Raw genomic sequence first — 25,501 nt, 5'->3', positions numbered from 1 at the left:
TTGGTTGTGCAGAGACCGAGTGGGCCACTGACCAAAACAGATGTCCCTGGCCCTCTCGTATAATAAGAAACAAAAACAAAGGGGGGGGGGGGGGGGGAAGAAAACACTTTGGGAAAACTTTGGAAGACTTTACAGTTCCCTCACGTTTTTCGGTCTCCTTTTTACAGTCTGCCAAGAAAAGTACCTGAAGATTTTATGACGCATAGAGTTTACAGCCAGACTGACTGGTAACAGATGTTAAGGTCCAACTGGAAATGGTGTATAAAGTATAGGAATTAACCTGCGGAACTTATATTGGGAAGGTCAAAACTCGAACGATTGTGAGTAAAACCTGATGCGAAGGCACTATAGTGCACTCTCTCTCTCTCTATCTCTCTGTATAATCTACTTGGTGGATAATGACGAGGAAGGCAAGGACTAGGAAAGAAAATATAGAAAAGACAGAGTCGCGTGCAAAAAGTGCATCGATGGTGTGTAGTTTGGAGAGACAAGGGAAGATGAGGCTTAGAGAGATTCTCGAGGCAAATGCAAATGCAAATGAAGGCAGCCTGTGGATTCTTAGGGGAGCATTAAAATTCGTCAAATACCAGCCCTAACCAGCTTCTTTGTTAAGAAAGCTCGTGAAAACGGTACGTAACCTACTAGGAACGCCTATCTTAATTAAGGATAATCGTCCTTCCTGGTAGCTCAGCGGGTGTCGCTTGCAGCTTGTCTACCTGTACAAACACTTTGAATGTTTCACCTTTATACACTCGCATTGTTCGACCGAAATCTTTGACCGTCCCGTATCTTCGAGTCCCTTTCTAACCTAACGGCCCCCCTCTCCCTTCAACTCCTCAATACATACGCATATACATATATATATATATATAGACAATACTAATTAAATTAAATCTCATTAATCCACCGATCGATCCATTCCACTTTGAAAAATCGAATTAAATACAAACGGGTGATTTATGAAATTCTCGGAACTCGACTGAAAGCAGCGAGTGATATATCATAAGCGATTTAATTAAATTGAAGGGGACGCTGCTTTGTCCTCCGCGTGTATTAAAAAGTGCCTGCGGAATGATTTGTGGAGCTCGTAAAATGAGATTGCAAAAGTGTTTTAGTTTTGAAAAGTATTTTTTTCGGTAAATATTAGCGTGACGCGTGTGTTTCTGTATTATATATATATATATATATATAGCACAGACGGGGGGATAAATTGGTTGGAAACAATACGGAATTGCGTAATGGCGAGTGGGGGTAAGATGGTTGTTGTTGTTGTTGTTGCTGCAAGAGCAGCGTATATTGTTGCTGGTGGAATTTTTTCGTCTTAATTGTTAATCAGAGAGAAAGTTTATCGCAGTCGGGTCTTACGAGGTATTCGTGGAGCGGTGGCTTCTCTCATTAGGCGATGCCGGCAAAAGGAAAAGGCAGAGGGAAAACGCACGACACAGTTCGTAAAGATAGGAACGGCCACGTCGAAATGGCGTCGCGACGTTAATTAAGAAGATGCAGCGCGCGAGCTTCAAATATATTTCTTTAGACAGCCATTATTTTGGCCCCCGCCGGCTTTAACGAGTTGCTTTCCTCCGCTTCGAATACCTTTGCCTCTTCGCAAGCCAAATGCTTCCTGACGTCGGCTAATGATGGAATCGCCAAGAAATAGAATCTTCGATAGCAAATATAGTTTATGTCACACGACAGATATAAATTAACCGCGCAGCTAAATCTCATACCTTACGACTATCACTGATTTTGACACGTTCTATTCGTTTAATAACCGCAAAATGTCACGGCTACTCCTGCTTTAATTTATCGCGCGTCATGTCGACAGAGAGAGAGAGAGAGAGAGAGAGAGAGAGAGAGAGAGAGCAACCTTTCAAAATTCCTCTGCCTCTCTTTTCTCTATTACTGCACTTTTTTTAACCATGTCCTGTATCATTAGATTAAAAACACTGCAAGTACCATTGGCAAATACGAGGAATCGGTCGATAATATAGATTCGATTTACTCGGGGCTCTTTGAGGTTTCTTTGTCGAGTGCCTTTTAAAGGGGTCTTCGCAGGGGCTTTTGAAGGGGGTATAAAAACCGAAGAAGAAGAAGAAGAAGAAGAAGAGGACGATGAGTCGCGATAGGGATAATTAACGATCGCAATCGTACGAAAATGAGGACGGTTCGACTACGATGGCGAGGACGTCGATGTCGAGCAGGAGTAAGCCTGTAGGAAGACAACGACGACGACGACGACGAAGAAGACGACGACGAAGAAGAAGCAGAGGAGGAGGAGGAGGGAGAAGAGGAAAGCGATAACGAGCGGTCCAGCGATCGCATTAGAGATAAGCGACGATAACGAGGACGCCTATCCTTCCCTGCGATAACGATGACGCCACCGTGGCCACACTCACCGAATCACCACAAGATTGATACAGTTCACCTTGGAGGTTCCCCACCCCCCCCCCCTCCCACCTCCCTCAGCAACATTCGACAAATCATCATTCTTTTCCTACACGATACTTCGATCGATCCAAGCTACACAAAAAAAACACAAAATATCCCAGCAAAACCCTCTAATTAAATTTAAATAAGCTCCAAACTCTTCGAACCGACCGTCTATTCAGCTTTAATTGGTAGCTTATTCTTCGTTCGCAGAGAAGGGGGGGGGGGAGGGATAAATAAATGCGATGAAACGGTAGGAATTACAAAACTTGAATAACTTTCAACGGTATGTATATATATATATATATATTTATAATAACAATATTAGAAATAAGAAAGATTTGCAATCTTCAAAATAACGTCAAGTTTGCTCGAATGTGACGTGGAGTATATATATAGTGTGTATACCAGAAACGTCCTTTTTCCTTCCCCTTCGTTTTCAGCCTTTGTGCATCCATACCGCGCGCGTGTATGTTACACACACACAGACACAATGTGCGCTATAATAGGGAGGGGGGATGGGGAAATGCGTCTGGCCGGACGATCGGATCGGGTCGAAAGCGGAATTGGCAATCGAGCGAAATACAAAGTTGTTTTGGGAGGAGGAAAATGTCTCGAAAATTACACGGCGCGTTCCGAGGAAAGGGGCACGGTTCTTCGAAAAAGGAGGTCTTTGCCGGGGGGTCTATGCCTTTTCATTTGAGGCTGACCTCGTCGGGGATACCTGTAATAATAACCATCCCCGCGGCACTCCGAGCCGGAGAGCTCGCCAGGCTCACCTCTCCGACTTGGCCATCGCGCGTCGCACGCATATAATTACTATAATCGCTTTCAATAATAATTAGATTATTCCCAATGCTCTCTGTCTTCCAGCCGCGCACGCGGCCATTATATCCAACCCGAACTTATCATTATAGGCCGCTCGTCGTATTAATACCGACTACAACGTGTGTTTGTCCCGGTCCCTTTGCCCCCTCCTGACCCCCGCCATTATACACCCCCCCCCCCCCCCCCCCACTGTCGTCCTCTCAGACGATCCGCTTGTTTCTCTAACTGGCTTATCAATCGGTGCACGCGTTTACATCTTCCTTCGTTTATATCGTATATATACATTTAACCGAGAGAATGAATGACAGTGTTAACGCGAACGGTGAAAGAATCTCTTCTTTGGTAAGGAGGGGTGAGATTTGGAGAACGGGTGATTTTACAGACTTTAATTTCCTGAAATTCGACCGCGGGTGATATAAGGGAGATAGCGTGGGAGGCGATCGCGCGTCTCGTATAGGGGAGGCTGTGGGCCAAGAATTATGGTGACCCTTGCTGATATCCGGTGCCGTAAACCCGGCGCAATCCCGGCATACACTTAATTAAATACGTATTAAGGACCAGAGTGTGTTTCGATGTACGGATTTACGCTCGTATCGCGAATGATGTATGCCCGCGAGCGTACGGACCTATTGCGTGGGTGTTGGTGCGACTACCTTATATAGAATCCCTCTCTACTCCCCCCCCTATCCCCCTCCCCTCCTCCCCATCCCCCACTCCGAATAGAAGATTCAACCCACGCGCTCAACCGAAGTGCCTCGTTCTATGAAAACGCGAATCTGGATCGATCTCCTCCTCGTAAAATCTACACAGGAGTTTACTGATTATTCTAATTAATTACCTCGTTCCAGTAAACTTTTGTAATGAACTCTGATGGAGCGATCGAGAATGATGCTTCTGTGAAAGCCTCTTATATTATAACTTTACATATATATATATATATATATATAGCTGCATTTTGTATATTCTTGGGTGTTTGATTTTTAATACGAATATAATTTTTTTATTCTACACTTTTCGTTGGAATGTATATATGTATATAGCGTATACGTGTGATTTTGGTGCACCGTGCAGAGAGAGAGAGAGAGAAGAGGAGAGGGAGGCAAATGGAGTGAACGATAACATCGCGTTGACGTGACTACATATTTTAAAAGAGCGGGAAGAACGAGGCTGATTGGTCGCGTTTGATAATTTTTATTTATCACTGTTTCGCGGTGGCAGTGCGCTCGGTGTGGATAATGCAAAATGGATGGCGGATACATATCGCGAACGCGACTATTAAGCTGTAAAATGCTCGAGGCAGGCATCGGTAAATGCTGGAAATAAAATCAAGTGAATTGAGAGCTCCGACAAACGCTGTTAGCTCAATTGGAAAATTCAGATCGAACGGTATTATGGTCTACGGTGGCACGCGATATACATACGTAACAACATTACACCTACACACACACATATATATATATATATGTATATATAATATACCCAGAACCACGGCCTTTCCACGATTCTACGGGTCGGAAGTAGCGAGAAAGTTGAATTTATTCGATTGGCCGATCTCCAACGACGAGAATTTCGAGCAGCTGTGAGATCGCCTTAAGGTCGTCGCGGGTAGTCCGCAGCTCGAGAGTCTCTCGTTAAATCCGCGTTGCGCGTGTGCTCGTGTCGGTGCGTTGTTTGGGGAATCGATCGTTCGGAGACTCGAGCGATTTTCTCGAAACAAGGCGCAATTTATTGAACGATCGGCGAGGATCGCTCATCGGAAAAAAGGGGAAGATCGTATTTAGGCGTAGGGAGCAGGTACTTAAGGCTGCGCCGGGCTAAGGTGCAAGGTGCAAACCGCAGGAATCCAATGGAAACAGTTATTTGCGGTCTCTTGGCACAGAGCAGTTGGCTCTGCACAATTCGAGAGGGAAGGGTTGCTTCTGCTGCTGCTGCTCGGTAGACTGGGTAGACACGAGACGCTATATGTCGGCTAGGTAACCGATGGTAGCTGTACACACCTTCCTTCCGCGCTTCCTCGCTCTCGGGAAGTGAAGTCAAGTGGACCCACCGCCACTGCCGGAAACTCCACTAATGACTAAACTTGCTAATTTCGACCAATTAGGCGCCAGACCTCCCCTCGTCCTTCCCATCAACCACCCAACCAACCAGCCAACCACCCTCTGCGGAGCATCTAACCTTCCTTCCTGCTCATGCTGCCCGTTTATCTTGACCGGTGCCTGCTCTCTTCTATATTATTATTGTATATATGGAACGTTAAACCCGGACTTTGCGCGGTTTACCAAAAAACCCCCTCCTCTCCCACGCCTTTCTTACATTCCTCCGCGAATCATCCAGTGCAAAGTTGGGGGAAATCCTAGAGCTATATATAGTAAATCGAGATGATTCGCTTTTAATAATCAAAGTTCATCCATCAAGGTTCGTTAATTTTAATTCATCGGCTCGTTGGTGCATGACTGATTGCCATAGGCGAGTAATGGCATCGAGTTGAGAGGATTTTGCTGGAGATCTCGGTGTGCAGCTAGGAGGAGGAGGAAGCTACGCATCATCCGCAGGTACACGCGTGCACTCTGGTACGGATGGAAGATGGTACGCCGAGGGATTTCACGTAGCATCGGGAGTAGCAGTAGTGGCGAAAGCCACGGCAGAAGCCGCGGCAGGAGGGCTGAGATTAATCTTTAACAATTAATTTGCGCCGTGGCTGGATTATTTATCGCGCGTTTAGCCCGGAATAAACGTTCGAGGAGGAGGAGGAAGAAGAAGAAGTCGGGCTTGGGCGAGAAAATATCCCGAAGAACGAGTAGCCGTGTGCGTGGTGGTGGTGGTGGTGGAGGAAAGGATACAAGTATATCGAGAGTAGTCGGTTTGCACGAGTAACAAGCTGCCGACGCTGGATATTTATGGGTGCCATCGGGGGTCGAATCCTTCACCCTTTCCCGTACCCTCGAGCGCATCACCTCCTTCGCTTCCCCATCAGCAAATAACAGTTTTACGCTTGGCCAACCTAAAAGCCGACCGCTTCGATTTTTACGCCCACTATTTCTCTCGCCAACTTTGTATATATACCATTGGCCATCGAGCTTCGACTCTTCAACATGTTATTATTGTCTATTATTCTCTATCCTTCGAGGCTGCCCGCCACGATTTTTCCGAGGACGGGCAATAATTTTGCGATTTTTCTCAGCAGGAGAATGTCGTTGTTCGATATTCACACCGCGCTGGTATCTCTGGCTGGGTATTCGCCGGAGAATCGTTACCTCGTGCAGCAAATCGTATTTGGAGTCAGTAAACGTTGCAACTAAACTGCGTTCTTCCTTTCTTTGGGCGTTTACGAGCAACCGCGTGGCTTCCCCCCTCCCCCTCCCATCCCTCAACCCCTCTATATAACCCCACTATACCCACCACTCCCCCTCGTGAATCCTCCAGCGTCCCGCGCAAGAGATGCCGGCAAAGAAAATTGCGTAGCAATTTTGTTGCCTCTCCCGCTGCCGGCAACTCTCCTCCAGCCATTTCCAATTCTGACTTAACGACCTATGCAACTCTTCGACTTTCCGATTTTTGCCCGCAGAAAACGCACTCGCCACTCCAAACTCTCCCTAGCCAAACCTTCCAGCTTTCTCACTTTTTTCCAACAATTATTTCCATCTCTTCCCCATCAGGATCTACACCCCCCCCCCCCCCCTCTCTCTTTTAACACACACGAATTACAAATCACTCACTCTCGTGTGTATCGTCGATCGCACCACGCACTCTCGTCCCTATCGTATATATACGTATATTCTTATCATTAGCCTTAACGCACACGTTAATGGTTAATTTATATTCGTTTGTTTTCATACACTCGTATCGATTACTCTTCTCGTGGTCTCTCTCTCTCTCTCTCAGGCTTCCGCGAAGATAAATCAAAATTTAGTCCCATTCCAGTTGCGTCGGAAAGATATAAAGGGCTTTACAGCTGTAGAGAGAGAAATGGCGAGAGTACCCGTCTGGATTTCTGCTGCAGCTGTGTGTGGTGTCTCCGTGTGTCTGTGTGCGTGCGTGCGTGCGTGCGTGTGTTAATGCTGTATAGTAGCGACGCTTAAGTGACGTTCTCAAGCAAATTCGGCGCAGTTCAATCTCCTCTTCGACACAATGAATTTACGGAGCCATTCTGCCTTGTCCCCCAAGCGAGCGTGCATTACAATGAGTCCGCGGCCTGTTTAATAGTATAATTAAGGACCGTTGCCTGAGAGTGCACGCGTGCGCGCTACACGACAGCTGATGCCATATAGCTTCAAATTTACCCAACACGCACAAAACTCTCCCCTTTTCACCCTAAACCACCACCACCAACATTATCCCCGCCACGTTCCTTTAGAAAAGCCATGTACCAGTCGCTCTATATATATATATATATATATATATATGTTTCTTTCTCCCTTATAATGGAAACAATTACTGCAATACGACCATCCCCTCCTTAATGGAGAATTACGTAACAATATTATTCCCCCCTCCCCTCTACATGTAGGAAAATATCAAATCAAAACCGTTACTCGATCTTCGCTTTTATCGTACATTAATGTTGCAGGCACACTTTACGTCCATCGAGATTACACGAATGAGAATTATATATATATGTATATAAAAGGCGAAATAAATTTGAGCAATCTCTTATTTCAGGAGTTTCATTAGCTATTGGAGAAAAAATCGTAGGGCAATTTTCTTGCCGTGGGAGAATTTGTCGGTGAGCGAAAGGAGGGGTTGCGTCGTTTCTTGGCATTCTTCGCAGTTACGTGATTGGTCGTAAATGCCAAAAATATGCGTCGATTGGCGGGGCATCCGGCCAGCTTTATGGTAGCGTCGGTATGCCGGGTCCAGTTTTATGGTTAATTTTTGCAATTTTGTAATTGCCTCTGGCTGCCGGCCACGCTAGTAACAACGGACTCGCTCACTCCCTCTCTACCATCTTTATCCACCCCACCTGCAATTCTATACCTTACACTACTAGGTATTTTCCATGCAAACCGAAACTCGACACTAACGGGAAATATCTCAACCAAGCACTGTATATACCTGATGGCTACAACCCTCGTCTTATTCCTCGAGAATCTCCATTCACCCACGTAAAACTCGAGTTGTTTCTCCAAAACGTGAAAAGAGCATGAAATCTTGGAGGATTTCGCCATTCGATTTGTCTGCAAAAATTAAATCGTACGGTGGTTTTGTTCACGACTGTCTATATATATATATATATATATATAGCTTGACCGAACAATAATCATCGTAATGTCCGTTGGCCTATGAAAATCATTGCCTTTGGCAGAGAGTAGTTAATTTATGCGGATGGATAAGTAGAGAATATCAGCGCAGTTATAGTCAAACGGTAGGTTTGGTATTGTTATTGAGTGGTGATGAATGATTAGCATTCGCGTTACAATTCAGTGGTTGTAGCGGGATGCTGGACGCATACTGATTAGCGCTTGGCCAGCAGACGTCATTGTCATCCAGCAATGCAACACGTGGCTGCGAATTATCGAAATATCAGGTTACTTAATTAAACGGAATACTAATTTCTGCCACGCGAACGCGTTTCGATTCAGCCCCTTTTATGTCCCTTTGGTTTATTATTCTCTCTCTCTCTCTCACACTCGATATATATATATATATATATATACATATACATGAAACTCTCTTCTTGGAGAAGTTGAAAACAGTATAACTCGCGTGAGGGTATATATTTTTTCTCGCTTTATTTCTCTGTAGTATCGATGCTTAAATGTTACATTATATATATATATATATATATATATATATATATATAGATGGACAGAGAAAGAGGTTGTACGAGTGAAAGAGAGACAAGTATATGGTATCTTTGAGAATTTTATAGCGAATCATCCGGTATAACCAATTTCGCCTGCTGGCGTTCGTAAAGTAATGATTTCAATTTCGCAAGATCGTTGCAGCAAGCTATTTTACCCACTGGCAGTCCTTCTACCCCCTCCACGAGCTATGCGCCAAGTTTCAACCCCCTCGAGCCTCTCCCGACTCCCGGCAAGTCCCGTTTGTTCGAGCATTCGGATTAAGCGACTAAGGAAATTCAATATCAGTCGCTGAGATGAGAACATAAAACTACCGACTGCCACTTTCCCTTAATTTGCGTAGTACAGCCTTTCGACCCTCCCATTCATTTCCACCCTCTGCCCAGGCCCGTATAAACCAAAACCTTCGATCCATTTGTTTTTTCTTTAATGAATCAACGGGGAGCCTAGTATGATCGTAGTTGTTGGAATTAACGTTAAAACTTGGGAATATAGTTTGAATTTATTTTGTCTCGAAAAAAGAAAAAACCACAATGGTTTTCCATCTGGACTCGTGGGCAGGTGTCGCACGTGATCGCGCGCTAGTGCGCGTGCAATAGTTGGGGGTAGATAGGGTGGTATACACCAACACACACACACACACAAGATGTACACGTAAGGAAGGAAGGAAGGCCGTGCAGAGGGCCTAGCGTGGCGTGGGAAATTGAAATTGCCAAAGTGTCGGCTACGGTAGACGATGGCCTGAGGTAGAGGGGGTGGTTGGGAGGGGGGAGGGGGTGTAAGGGACGGGTGAATACGTAATGCGAAAACCATAGAATTCGCAATATCGCGCGGTGTTTTCGCGTTATATATTTCTCTGCTTCGACGAGGGTGGCAAGGGGTGCGTCGTTGAGTTTTCGGGGTGGTTTTTTTCCCTATCACCGCCCGCACTATCAGTTTATCAGGCAGTGGTCGACGCTGCGGCAGCTGTCACGCGACGAGATCCGCTAGACTTTTCGGCGAAAGATGCGGATCACGTGGGCTTTTACAGGGTGTCGCGGGGGTCAATAACCCCCTCCTCCGCATTGCGCCCTTCTTTATTCAAGGGAGAACTTAAATAAAGCACGCGAATGCTCGAGATTGGCTGGGATGAAGATAAACAACGGTGCGGACGATATCTGTCAAACGCACACGCGTACTTTATTGTACATTTATCACGCGAGACCCTTATATTTATTTCCTTCCTTCCTTCCTTCTTTCTTTCATACTCGCGCGGTGCGCTTTAAAGTCGCTTCACTGTACAAACTTTACCGACCCGCGCATGTACCTTACGCTTTGACATATTAATCGGAAATAATGGAACCAAGTTCGCGACAGAAAAAATTTGTAATGATTTTTTTTAAAGCTCTTCAAATTCTGCAGATAAGGAGAGGGAGGGGGTTGAAGGCAATTCAGCGCGATGCTTCTTTCCACTCGCTCGTGGCTTTCCGACATTTGTCGGTTCTCAGCTTACCATCTTGCATCAGCCACTCTGTGTGTGCCTCGAGTGAGCGCCGACTTCCAATGACACGCACACGCGTTGCATAGATTTGCCAGGGACTATATACGAAAGCAGGAGGGGGGGGGGGGGGTGTTCGGTTTTTGGTGCGCGCGCGAATATTCACATACGTGGCCGCTTACGAAACAGGAAATAATGTGTGTATTAGCAAACGGCAGCTGTCATGGAACCCTAGATTCAACTGTTATTCGCAGGACCGTGAAAGACCCCGAAGGGTAAACCACCCCCTTATTGTTGCTTTTGTTACTGTTCTGTGGTGTCGCGTTTGTTGCTATCGTCATCGTCCTTTCTCCATTTACAATCTTGCAACGCTTTACGAAAGCTCGTATTATACACGCGAAACGATGGCTTTTCATTCCCGATGAATTAATCGAAATGGAATATAACGAAGGGAGTGGAAGGTGGTTGGTGGTCAGAGGTATGCGCGAGATTCAATCGAGAGATTGGCTCGATTGAAAAAGTTGGGACTTCTGCCTCAAATGGGGACTGCTGTAATAAGTTTTAATGAAATCAACAAATTTTCCGCACGATAAAGTATCGAGCGAGCCAGCTGTTTTCACATACACACACACACACGTACTAACACTCACTGGGAGCTTTGTATCCAGCCGATTTGAGGATGCAGTGGCAGTTCCGGTCAACATTTTAATTAGTCCTGAGTGGTTTTTTAATTCAAGTGCCGGAGGGCAGTGGGATCGCGAGGGAACGAAGGAGGGATGCGAAGCGAGGTAGTGAGCGAGAGTAGGACAATAACATTTGACTCGAGCACCGGACAGGGAATGAAAAGGATTTCGCTTTTCTGCCGGAGGAACTCCAGTAACGAAATAAAAAGTGCCCCAGGAGTGTTTAGAGGGAGGGGAGTATTCTCGCACCGCGCTTTGTTCGTGGAATCAGTCGAAAGTTGTACCGTACGCAGACGTTATATCCACGAATCGCCTTGAGTGCCGAGATAACGATTATTCCTCTCTAATTACGTGGCCAGCTTATTATAATGCGATGTACCGAGCCAAGGCTTCTATATACCCAACCTTCCTGCTGCGATATGAATCTTTTACCCTCCGCCCTCCAACATTTAAATTCCTCTCCCTTCGACACACAAACAGCAATTTGGATAATCCAACTAATACTTCGAATTACAGCTCGAAACTGATGATATCTATCTATATATATGTACGTCAGTGTATAAGGATAAAAAGAGCGGAGAGCACTCGCAGCGGCACAAGTGTTCTTAATTACTGACCAGAACAAATGTCTGTTTATCAGTGCAATAAAGAGTACCAAGCCATAATTAGAATAGTTTAGCGAGCCTCTAAATTATAACTCCGAATAGTGCACGATATTCGTACAGTGGAATAATCTCAGCTGGAAGAATAGAATTCCTGCAGGGAGGGAAGAAACGAGAGAGTTCGAACGAATATACAGGGTGGGGCAATAACCTTGTCCATCTTCGGTGTCTCAGTCGTTTGTGAAAATATGGGAAAATACTGTACGACACAGAGACAGTCTTATTACGATACGAGTAATGTTTGTACGAATGGAGACATGGAACAGGATCGAAGCTCATCATTTGTTCGTATTCTCACAAAAAACACGAATTTTTAAGTTGGACAAATTCGCAGTCTCACCCTGTATATAAGAAAATTGGCCTTTGGCGAGTAACAATGGGAAAGAGTATTACGTATCGGAAGAAACAGTCGGAAGAACGTGGCCCTTGAGCGAAAATACCTCAGTCGCTTCTGTACCAGGTATAACAGTCGTTATCACAGACTGTACAAAGTAAACATTTTTCCATACTTTTACAAACGACGCAAAATATTAAAGAACGACAAAGTTTAACCGTCCCATCCTGCACAGTACAAAACATCGAGCAATAATGACGAGAAAAAGTATCAAACGTATATTGAAAGTTACAGTGTCGGAGGAACGTGGGCCTTGAAGCAGCGTCTCAGCTGGTTTCGTTTGTATCGGGTGTAGCAATCGTTTCCACCGACTGTACAAAGTTCGTCGATCGATATCAGTTTTAGAGCAGCTTACGTAAGGGGCTGCTGCATTGGTATTCACTAATTAATTGACATTATGCGCGAGATAGTAAACAATCTCTCGCCATCTCTCAGGCTGCTTTTCCGTACGAGCTTTCTCTCTCCACCTCCCGCGTTGCTCCTTCCCCCACCAAGACGACCGAAGTCCATTAGAATATTAATGCGAATTGATGCATACGTGTCATTACCGTAATGAGTCGGTTGCCGCTCTCTCCGCTATTCGTCGCTGTGTGTACAAAGTGTCGTCTGAAAAGCAATCACGATATTGCGGCCTCCACCCCCGCCAACCCCCCCCCCTCCCCCTACATCCAACTCTCTTTCTCCCCTGCATGTCTCTTTCCTCCCCCCCCCCCCCACCCACCACGCTGCAGTTACTCTTTCACCCCCCTTCACCTCCCCCCTCCTCCTCCTTTCCTCTCCAACACACGTTTTCACAGAAACTTGAATTTATATACTTGATTCTCGCGCAAGCATGCAGCTTAAAATCTGCGTGAAATTGCAATGGACTTTTCAGTCGGTCTTCCATCGCTGGTCTTGATAATCAAACGAACGAAATAATGGAATTTGGCGATAGACGAGTGGGGAGTGGAGTCTAACGGTCTCGGGGGTTGCCTGGCTGCTTTATTGAATTATGAAGGGATCGTTAAGGGAGGCGTGCCTGCATTGATCAAGCGCGACAAAGGAGTTTGTCACAGGTTTCGTTTTGAGAGATCTCTCTTCTACTATCAACGATGCTTGGAGAAAAGTAAACGATTCGAAACGAAGGCTCTCTCTCTCTCTCTCTCTCTCTTTGGAGCAAAACGCACGTCATCGCGCGTAATGACCGATTGTGAGACGCGCGCGCGCGCGAGTGTCATCGGTACGACCGGCTGGCCATGACTGTCACGCCTAAACTGGCAAACGTGCTAGCACACCGATCGTTATTCAATTACACCACCTGCCCATAAACGAATAATCCTTGATGCTTTAACCAGCAGCTTTAACCCCTGCGTGTCCTTTTGTACCATTGCTATCACTCCAATTTGTTTCTTCAAATTCTCTCTTTGTCCCTCGAGTAGAATCGCAATCGCTACTTTACGGCATTTTTTAAGTAATATATATATATATATATATATATATATATATGGACGTGTGTCTCTGTTTTCACTTGTTTTTAAAGCTATGTATAGCTCCTTGGAGAGTCAAGTTTTCTCACCGAGTATTTCAAGAAATATTCCGCTCGTTTGTTTAACAATGTTCGTGTAATTTGCCGGTGCTATAGAATTGTAAGTTCGAGTGGGAGAAAGACAGAGAGAGAGAGAGAGAGAGAGAGAAAGAGAGTTGGTTGTGGGAGGGAAAGGTCCGAGTTTCTAAAGTGTGGGCAGTAACGCGAAACCCTTTTCAATATACGCCGAGTATATTGAATGCTCAATAATCTATTATCTCGTTGCATCCTAATAGCTCCATTATCTAAATAGCTTTTAGCCAGCATTAATAACCGAGTGACTGTGGGATTAAGAAGGAAATATTCACTTGGAAAATGTTACTGGACAAAAACTTGGAAGGAATGGCACCTGATTAAATAAAACTATATATATATCTCGAAATGGATTTGTCGGATGTTATTTTGGGGGAGGGGGGGGGGGGGGGGTCCGATGATTTTGCTGGAAGTATCAAAGGGTTGATTTATGAAATAAGCAGATGAGGGGGATTGGCATATCGAGAGTGGTGCTCGGGGAAGCGTTAAATCGAGTAAAGTTTCGCGCTATGAGCATTTTCAATGCGAGCGTTATTTTCGCTCTCCTCCTCTCTCTCTCTCTCTCCCTCTCTCTCACGTCGAGTCGCTTAATCTCAGCACGGAATCTTTCACGAGATGTCTTAAGAACACAGAATCAATTACCGCGACTTTCACCGCGTGGGCGCGCCACATCTGGTCCCCGCGCGCACACTTCTCCCACATGCACCAATGTGTACTCGATGCCTGCATTAGCCGCCACTCGTGTGCAACACTTGACGATTTATTTTGAAAATTTAATTAAATTACTTGAATAAATTAGTCGTGCTCGCGGCACCATTAAATCCCACGAAAAATCACATGAAAGTATCAAAGCTTAGATACTTCCTTAAATTGCTGGCATAAATTAATGCCACGAACTTTCATTAATTACTGCAATGGAATTAAACGCACTTGACGTTAAAGTAATTAAGTTGGACGTGAAAGGGGTGAACAATGAAAAGAAGGAAAAAAAAGTGGTGGAAATAGGAATATAAGGAGCGTCGAGGAGCGAGATGGACGCGAGAGAACGAGAGAGAGAGAGAGAGAGAGAGAAATTATAAATAAATGAAGGGTGTCGTAGAATGCTGTGGGATAAATGGAGAAGTTTAGAATTATTAGAATTTAGGCTATATATATATATGTCGAGTGAAAGAGGAAGTGGAATAAATTCGTTAATTAGTGATTGTGGGCAGTGGCGTCTTTTCACTCCGTTAGGATTAGTTTTATTCCCGATAATTACAGTTAATTAGCCGTAGTGGTGTGTGCCAGCTGCAGAAACGGATGAATGCGAGGATCGATGTGCCAGTGGAAAATGCAAATCTACCGTTAAACGCGTGAGAAAGTTAATAGGCCTCTTGTAAAACTAACAGGGGACTATCGGCCTACAACGAAACCGATAAGTTTTCTTAGAATTTCTGCCAAGTCTGGAATCATCCTCGTTAACTCTTAATAAATGTACGTTCCTTCACACTTGCCTATCTACTTAATAGATATACACAATAAACATCACATTCTCCACGATAATTAATCCAATCGATATAAATCCTGCCATTTAATTTATGCCCATTTAATTTTCTTTTAAAATCAAATCCGTGTAGTCTCTCTCTATCTCTGTCCCCCCCCCCCTCCCGCCCCTCTCTCTCTCTCCTCCTCCTCCTCCTAGAATAGATTCCAATTGATTCGAACCGACTGGATAGCTGATATTATGACAGAGTTTGATCAAACCTGGATTCTCATTAGAATTTATTAGCTTCCTGCGAATTCTCATTTTCATCGAGTGTTCCACTGTGTGTGTGTGACGTCATACCAATAGTATTATATATATTTATAAACGAAACGGGAAAACTGTTGAACCGAGTTACAAGGGTCCCCCATTATACTTTGGTGTTTCCATTGTGGTCTCTTGATAGTTGTGGCATTTTTACGAGCAGCCTATTAACTTTCTCACGCGTTTAACGGGATTCACTTTTTAGTCCTATGCAGCAAGAGCGAAGAGTTTGCAATTGCTAATGCAATTAATCGTTGGAGAATGTGGGGAAAATATTCTGCAACCTTTAAAGAGACACGCGGACTTTATATTCTCCAATTGCAATTGTAAGCGAAATTAGTTCGAGAGTAGAACGCAATTAATCGCTGGTGGACGTTGGACGGGAAATTCTTCCGCAGTCTCGCAGCTGCATAAAGTCTAGGAAATTATTTAAAAGGCATCCGCGCGAGATTTAAGGAAAGTTTACCATATAAGAGACCGAAGCAGCTATAGGCTCGTTCTTGCAAAAGCTGCAAAATTCTTTTTGCAATGCAATCTCCAGTTGCATGGGTGAAATTAAACGTAATGCTGCGACTGTGTAATTAATCGCCGAAGGATAAATAGAAAATATTTTTCAGCGCTCGTGCAGCTGCGCCGAGTTTCGGATTTGTTTTCGAAGAAAGACTCGGGCTTCCGCTCGGTTACTTTCGAATGCTTCGATCCGAGGGTTCGGGATACGCGTATGCGAGATATTAACAAAACCTTCATTCATTCCGGCCCGAAGCTTTCCGTTCGCATCAGCGTCGTTACCCGAAACCAAAACCCTCGCATCGTCCATGTCCACTTGTGTGTGTGTGTGTGTGTGTGTGTGTACGTGTGTAGTAGTAGGTGTGTTATGGAAGGCCAGGCAGCCTAGAAGAAGCGAGGGGAGTACGAGTATAGATTTCGTGCCTCGTTGCTTTCTTTCATTTAATTTCAAATGTCCGCGCGTTCCAAGAATCATCGGTATAAGGATCCCAATGAGACGCGCGCCATCAAAGAATATCATTCAATGACGTAGAATATTATAAATCTCTGACATCTACGATCTCTTTTGAAAATTCTCTGTACAATTATAGAGAAAAACGTGTGTATATATATATATATATATATATATAAATTCTATGGATACTACAAAGATAATTGTTGCATTAAAAATAATTTGTTTCCTTTCGGTGGCAATATCACCTGTTGTAGAGCGTATACCATTGTCACATCCGGTTGCCAGTTGGCGCATTTGACATGATTCGTGTCCTGTGATATCAGGGTCAGATAATACTAGTTTGCATAAGCGCGGAATTACATTTGTCCGGTTATCGAGGCTAGCGAGCGAGGCAGCGAGCAAATTTCGATAGCAGCACCGAGAAACCGCACAACTATTTTTCAATTCAACGATACTCCGATAAAATCGAGCGCTGACTGGACAAGCGCGATTGATTCGAACGGTGAATTAATTTATTGTACCTATATGGCGTCGAGGCAGTAGTACATATATATATATATATATATAGCTAATCTAGGTGGGAAATGGTTGCTGGATCGGTCCTGAAGGGAGAGACTGTCTGGGGGGTGGATGGGACAAAGGTAATAAATAAGATTGTGGAAAAAAGTGCATTTGGGTGAGGGATATACGTTTGAGGTTAGGATAGAGTAGTGTAACGTAAGGTGGTGGGGTGGAGGAGGGAGGGTGCAAGGGTATAATAGAGTGAATGGTGGTAGAGGGGTGTATTCAAGACCGATAATCCCTCCGGTGTTTTTCTTCAGGCATCCAGTAGTTCCAGCAGAGACTCGAGCCTGCAACCTCTCTTCGCCCACCCCTTTCTCCTCCTTCTACCCCCCCCCCCCCCACCCCACCTCCTTCTCATCCCTGTCTTCTCTACAAGCCGTTTTATCGAGTGTCGCCGCGGGTTATCGTCGTGGTTGCTACCACGACACAGTGTTAGAGATGGTTGCCACCACCTGTTGAAAGGACAACGTCTTAGCTCCCTTATCCACCTTCTCTCCTTCGTGCTTCTATATACGTTTCGTCCATTCTTTCTTATGTATATATATATCCACCCCTCTCCTTGCTCCCTCGCCCAACCATCTACAGCCCCATTGTGTTTTTCTTCTACCCTTGGAATCACTGGCCGCGATCTGCACCCTGACGTCTTTATTTCGCCTTCTACTCGCGTTAAATAGGATTTACCTACAAGCAAATGTCACTTTAGCACGAAACTCTTTCTTTCTGTGTGTTTGTGTGTGTGTGTATATATATACGATCTCCTTAACCACGCACGCTCTTTATTTCACTTAGTCAAATGGCTCGATAAATTCCTTAAATCTACCCCTTGATACAATTCAACGGGTTATTTCTTTGATTCTTTTTCACCGCAACTACGACCCCGACGTCTCTCGTTCGTCTCGTTTACTTCGTTAACTGTCTTGTATATATAGTGACATTCGGTTGTGGTCTCGATAAACAAGCTTTCGTCTTTAATAATTTAGAGAGAGAGAGAGAGAGAGAATGCGTTGAAACTAAACAAACAATAAGTTTAATTTGGCAAAAGGAACGTTTCCAATTCTCGAGTGTGGTCTTCGAAGCCCCCTCCCCCAGCTCTTTAACGCACAAAGGTCCGTTTGTTGCCTCATTGGGACCGACCTTACAAAGGATTTCACGCCAGCTATATTTCTCCAGCGGATCGTGGAGAACTTCTTTTCTTCCTTGCACTCCTTCAAACTGACGTCAATATCGACAAAATATTTTCTCCTTCTCTTCTCAACAATTTCTATTCTTACGGATTGCCAAACAATCCACCACTCGTCATTACCGATATTCTCCAAATTTTCGTGTCCATTATCGATAAATGCGGAATTTGCTTTATTTACGCAATTACCATTGATTTGTCGTTGTCCCTTTTACAACGGTGAAATAATTTACGGGCCTGAAGTAATAACGCGTCGTTTAAATTGAAATGTAACAAGGCGGCATTTTCCTAGCTTAGTTAGTTACTTTTCTCTTACCCCTTCCCACCGATCTTTTCCCCCGGTGGAAAAGGGAAGAGATGGGATGGTTGCAGAGAATGGGAGAGCGGAGGGTGGAGCAGGGAGGGACAGACCGGATAAGCGTAGGTGATTTACTGCTTCGGGCTTAATGGAGGCTGTTTACTGCTAATTAAAACGAAGCTTCCATTTAGAGCATATCCTGCTCCGAAAACCGATTCCACGGATTCGTGTCGCTCACGGGTACATTGTGAATTTCAAGGCCCGCAAAATTGTCCCTTTTCATTGCCAAGGGAAAGTCCTGCCCATCGATCGATAATCGGTAATTCATTGCTCTGCTCCTCCTAGCATTCGATCCTTTTCATATATAAACAATCTTCCTCTTTTTGTCAATCAAGCTTTTCGCATCTTTCATCCAAATTATTCTTAATTATACGAGTGGAGGTAAAAATGTCGAGCGTTTTACCCCTTTCGCGCGGTTTTCTCCGAAACCGTCGAGGTTTACGAGGGGCATGTTATTTTCGAAACGACGAAGAAATAATTTGACAAGCGGAGTTATTTCAATTAGTGCGATCGTGACTTTGTTCTCTGTATTTATATAGGTGGTAATCCTGGCGAATCCGATACGCGCGGGGCTTCCCTGTATTTTTCGTTCCGCAATCTCTACCCCTCCCCCCTCCCCTCTCCTCTTCCACACTTTCCCCACTCCAGCCCTAGCCTAACCACTCGTTGTTTCTTCTCAATTAAACTGTGCTGAATCCGTACGCGCGTACTGCCTACCAATATCAATTACTTAGCGACTCGCTGCGGCAGGTTTGACAAAAAAAAAAAAAAAAGAAAAACGAACACATCGGACTACTGAAATGGCAGAGAGGAGAGAATGAAAAGGTACGAGACGCTATATTATGGGAAACGAATCCAATCGGAGCTTAACGAGCTTTTCTCTAATAACGGTGCCAGTTGGCTGATGGCCGGTGCTTGTAATTAACGTCACTAATCAACTGCGTTCATATTACACGATTCATCCTATTTTCCACACGATTGATTCATTATTTCATTTCTAACGTCCTCGAGAGCCACTTTATTCCAGTACTGTGACAACTTGAATGATCTCCGTGAAACCGATTAGCTCGAAGAATCGAAGAGACGCGACGGACGCGATCCTCATCGGGTAATCAAGTTGGTCGAATCGGTTTTGCAAATTATTTTCCTCTCGCGTTGAGAAGTGGGTGAAACGGGGATTTTGTTTATTTCGCACGTGTGTTTAACGTGGAATTTTCATTGAAATAAGAATTCGAAGAGGTATTTCTTGGAAATAGGATCTGGAGGAATACGAATTATTGTATATATATATATATATATATTGTCCTAGGTGAAGTAGGAGTGAAATGAACGAAATAAAGGCGGTGGGGTTCGTTGAAGGAGGCACGGAGGAGGAAAAGAAGAAGAGGAGGAGAGGAGGGATATTGATACAGTGGGATAGTTGTGGGAGGGTAGGGGGGGATCGAAACTAGAGGATAGAAGAAGTGGATGGGAGTAAAGTAGGGGGAGAGGAAAACGAAATGGACGAGTCTTGTTGAGGATGGAAAGAGGCAAGCGAGAGGGTAAATCTTAAATAAAGTGATATGGAGTACTTTTGTATAAAAGCTCCATTTCCACTGCTACTCTCTCTCTCTCTCTCTCTCTCGCTATAGCACTCTCCTAGCTGCAAGTTTGTAAAGATTCCACCCTCGCACCAGCTTACCAACAAAGCCTTCCATTAACATTTTTTTCATTTAATCAAGCAATAGAGAGCTTCGACAAACTTATCGAATTAATATCCAGCCTCCCCGCGACTGTCATCCTAGATAAATAACAACGGAAGAGAGAGAGAGAGAGTCTGGCTGATTTTAGAAATTAGTTTGGAAGAGTTTGCGAGGGATGAGAGGAGGCAGGAGGGGAAACATAGCTGCTTTTGTTTATCGTCAGTAGGGTAGTGGCGCTTTGGCGCAGCGGAGATCCACCAGGTAGTGGAGCCGTCGAGAAAGTCCGATGACTGGTAAAAGTTTCTCCAACGTGACTAATTAATTTATTATTAATTGTTAATTATAATTAATTACCGAGGATCCAGGGAGAGCGCCTGCTAATTGACATTGATTTATGGCTTTAATTAAACGGGCCGACGCGACGCACACAGAGTGTCTTACATGGCGGAGGGAGGTTTTAACAACACCTTTTAAGAGCTGCAGCCCCTTTGTGCAATGGCCGTTAGCTACGGTCTCTCTTTCGGGGAATACCAAAGTCACCCATTGTCCCGACAAACTCGCACTCTTTTCATTCTCCGCCAGTACCCCGCGTAATCGCCGCCGTCCTCTTCTCTCACCCTCCCCCCTCCCCCCCCTTCAACATCCACCTTGGTCTCCGCGTCGTCTGCACTCGCTACGGACCCCCCCCCCCCCCTCCCCCCTCCTTCAACTCTGCTTATATAGCTCCACTACCCGAGAGCGCTATAGCATTTGCGCTCCACTATATTGTCGCGGTCATAAATTAATTACTTAATGAGATTCGAATACCTCGGCACAGCGCCATCTAGAGAGAGGGCGCAGCCCGATACGAACCACCACAACAACAGCTTTAAGAATCTAATTTAATGGAAGAAACGCACGCGCGCGCGCGAGGTCGTCCGAGAGCCGCCGCCTCTCAAACGGCTAACGAAATACAAAGAATCCCGGTTGCCCGTGTAAATCCAATACAAAAGTCTTAAGATCCTATCGGGAAATTTAGTGTAACTGGATTAATGTCGTTGCGGTTAATGGCGAACTTTGAGCCCTTCTACCGTAAGATAAATAAAGTTAATTAGGTGCCGGGGAAAAAAAGCCTCGTGTTCTCCGAGGAGGAGAGGAGCATTGAAAAAGCTAAATAAGGATTATGGGAAATTTTCAGCGGACCATTTCCCCCCCCCCCCCCTAACAAGTCTCCGATGATAATGATTTGTAGAAATGACCGAGTATTATGATACTTTGCCTCGGCTGGAATTAATTAAAAATCCTTTTGGGCAACGCTCTACGCTCATTAAGTTTCACGTATGAGGAGATCGCGCGAGCGAGCGCAAGTGGCCGAGGTATAACGGCTCCGCTGCTCCGGAAAGACGGGGGAGGGGAGGGGGGGGGTGCGGGGTATTGCGTGAAATAAATCGGTCCTCGTTAATACGAGGAATGAATTTGGGCGGATATTCTCGCTGATATTCGAATAAATACGCGTATAATGGCGGGTGAGTCTGCGGCGAGGATCGGGCCCAAAAGGGTCCCTCTGGCAGGTTCTCGGGGAGGCAGCGTCATGGAGAGATGCAGAGGAGGAGGGGACCAGACCAACCGGTTTACATGGCTGGAGATCTAGAGATCCCCCTCAGCCTCGTCCTGAAATCGTGAAGCGGAACCAGAAAGTGGTGGGAAGTGGGCAATGAGCAGGAGAAGAGCTTGGAACGGGGGTAAAGGGGGGGGGGGGGGTGGAGTGAAGGAAAGCAAAGGAACACTCCTGTGATGAAAGCTCCTGTAAAAGACTCTCGTGAATCCAGAAGAGACTCGTCTGTACCATACTCTTAATTTATATATATATATATATAATTACAGCCAATATCCTCTTTTATCAAAGAATTCCAAGCTATATATATATATATATATATATATATATATATGTATACTCGACATTTTTCAGCATATACGGATTAAACTCTTATAGTTCCTATTTTTCCTCCATTATTATTACATACGTATATGTATATATATATAGCGTTTCTTGCATTAATTTAGGTCGAGAGTGAATGATCCATCAACTAATAATATAGGCGCAGTTTAAGAGCTTTCTACCATTGGGCAGAATTTTCCCACAGTGAGTAACGAGTGAGACTCGCTGTATGAATTTTCACAATGAATTCAAGTTTGAGAGAGTCCGCGTAGTATGCAAGATACGCGTCACGTGAAAGCGAGCGAGCCATTTACGTCATTAGCGTGCATAATCATGCAGGCCTTAACGTATGGTTGTTTACGCGTGTGTTGGTCCAGAAATTAGACCTTTGCCCTTCCGAATGCGGCCCTCGTCTGGGACTGGAAAGTCCCGGACCTCGGCTGAATTCATTAAGTCGCTGATTTACCGGCTACTTCCGGCGTAAACGAAATTACGCGCGCTCTCTGCTAATGCGTGTGAACACATGTACGTGTCCGGCTGGCTTCCTACCTCGTCTTCGCAAGCATCCAGCTTATTAACAGTTGAATTTTTTATTTATCCTACAAATGAAATTCTCCCTTCGTTCCAGTCAGACATTTCTTACTCCGCATCCTGCATTAACTTGATTTATCTCCCGTTTCAAGAGCACCTTCCAACACTTATTAGTATATTGACTCATGGGTATATTACACTCGGTCTTAATTGTCCTTTTCTATCCCCCCCCCCCTCCCCCTCCGCCTTTACCATGCACCCTTGGAAATTATCCTTCGGTACGATCGAATGTTTACAAGTACAATACGTGCCATTTTATTTTTTCTCGCACACTGCAACGGAACTTTGCTCTTCGAGGTCCTCTCCTCGCGTTGCAAATGACGCAAGCGAACGATCAGAAATTTAAATATTGCATCTATTGCCTCGCCTTGGGAAATGTAATACAACAGCAACATCGGGTTACTAGTCAAGAGTTTCGCATGGGTGTGTACGTGTCCATTTGGAGAAAAAAATTGGAAATTTGCGTGATTTTCTGATATTCAGAGAGACGATAGGAGGAAGAGGAGCGTTGTCGAGGATGTCGCACGACGGGAGGTGGACGACGCGGGACACGTTGATTAGGAAACATAACGGCGAGTGTGATTCGTCATATTTAGCAGCTGCCACGCGAGCGTGTAAGCACCAGTCTTCGTAATGAGCGCGTGTTACGCTAATGTCAAGCTGCCCCCGCGATTTCATTAATGCCTCTAGCCTCCTCGCATACGAAGAAATACTGGCGATGGGGGACATCACTCTTGTCGAACAACCTTCATTAATTTACTCCCTACATCCTCCAATCTCCTCCTCGCTCTTGCCCTTATCTCCCATCCTTATTTACTTTATTAATCAGATATATAACACACGTATAGCATATATACATACACGAGCGAAGAATAATCCCATCAATTAACTCGAGGGCCTAATTTATCAGTTGGACTAATGAAACACGAAATATCCGCACATATCGTTAGGCTGAAAATTCTTTGGCCAAGTTGGCTGGAGCCGAGAGGCGAGACGCGGGGTGGTAAAGAGGGGGTGTAGGAATTAAAATGAAACGTTGGTGTCTCGCGTGTACGTGTGTGAGTGTGTGTGCGTGTGTACGTAGGGTAGATTTTACGGGCGCTTAAAGGACGAGCGTGAAACAATCCGGAAGTTGAGATTGAGTTTTATTATAGTTTTCCGAATGGCTGAGGCACGAGATTATTGTAGATGTAGGATTTGGGGGAGGGATGAGTCTCTGACGTATCGGTGCTGGGATATCCGAGCATTAATTTAAAGCTCCCCCCTCCCCCTCTCTCAACCCTCTCTCCTTCACTCTCCAGTCTTTCTCTCTTCCTGATGCGACCGATCAATCTTCCAGCAGCTCGAGCTGGCACATATCATTTCACTGGGCATCCATGTGCCCGTTTATCTGCCCATAGCTCCCACCCCCGCTTACCTCATCCCCCTCCCCCTCTTCCAGCACTTTTGTATCAAAGCCAGTGCAAGCACCCTCCCCCCACTCTTCCCTCGCCATGCTGCTGGAGCATGTCGCGGCACGTAATGATACTTTTACACACGGATAATGGGGCTTCAAAGGCACGCACAATGTGGCACAAAGAGTGACTGCGGAGCCCTCCAGCTGCTATAAAAACAGCGAGCACGAAAATGAGGAGGACCGATGGTAACGGGAAGAAGAGTACGAAAGGAAAAGGAAGTGGAAGGGGGAGCAGAAAAACAGCGAAGAGGAGAGCTTGGAGGATCCGGTGAGAGAAAAACAGAAGTCGACGGGCAAAAAGGAAGCTGAGAAAGACCTCGCAGAAAAACAGAGCAGAACAGCTTTCGATCTTGGAAAGGCTGTAGCCAGTTATAATGACGAGTAAAAACGGAAATCAAGGGATGTAGGTAAATAGGCGTTTGGGCATGGGTAAGGTTAGGTGCGGGAGGAAGGAGTGTGCTAACCTTGGCAGGGCTAGGGAACGTATATGCATATGTATGTATATTTATATCTGCAGGATATTTGCGAATTTGAGGAATGAAAATGAATAGAGACGCAAAAAGTGGAAAGAGTGGTTGAAGAGAGAGAGAGAGAGAGAGAGGCGAGCCGCGCGCACGCTCATGGCACGCGCGCGTGTAAAAAAGAAAATGAAGAAGAAGGGGTTAGAGGAAAGCCAGTGGTGGAGAGGGAAAAAGAGTAGACGATGCCGAAAAAGGAGCAGCGCGTTACCCGAGCAAAAGGGAACTAAACTCATTTCCGGGGCATTAACCAATTACTTTTTGCGAAAGGGTGTCGGTTACCTTCAACTTTTCTCTTGCACCACGAACCCTCCCTTTCACCCTCTCGCTTCTCTCTGCCGAGCTTTCGATCCAACGTTCCTCATCCAACCCCCACCATCGCAGGCTTGCGTCCCCCCCCCCCCCCCCGCCTTCTCTCTACCTCGTCATCCGTTAACTAACTCACCCCTTTGCTGACGAGCCGTAATGAAGAAAAATATACACGCTGCCATACATTCCACCCTCCCCCCCCCCCTCCACCCCTCCACCACGGTATCCTCTCACCTTCTTTCCGCCAAACGCGATTCCAACACGTCTCACCACCACTACCCAACACATTTCCCAGCACCTACAATTTTC

The 25,501-nt window shown here is 45.2% G+C and overlaps 1 protein-coding gene across 5 annotated transcripts in view; it reads right to left on the bottom strand.

The window, feature by feature from the left end:
- Positions 1–25,501, bottom strand: part of LOC136783406 (LIM domain transcription factor LMO4.2) — a 159,659-nt gene that overhangs the window by 31,991 nt on the left and 102,167 nt on the right. The gene's annotated exons all lie outside the window — the stretch shown is intronic.

Source organism: Prorops nasuta, unplaced genomic scaffold (genome assembly GCF_024137725.1).
Source record: "Prorops nasuta isolate Cenicafe-Biocafe unplaced genomic scaffold, Cenicafe_Pnas_1.2 PNAS00033, whole genome shotgun sequence".
NCBI classification, from domain to species: Eukaryota; Metazoa; Arthropoda; class Insecta; order Hymenoptera; family Bethylidae; genus Prorops; species Prorops nasuta.
The sequence above is the reverse complement of the archived record's forward strand: the minus strand, read 5'-3'. Positions and strand labels throughout refer to the sequence as shown.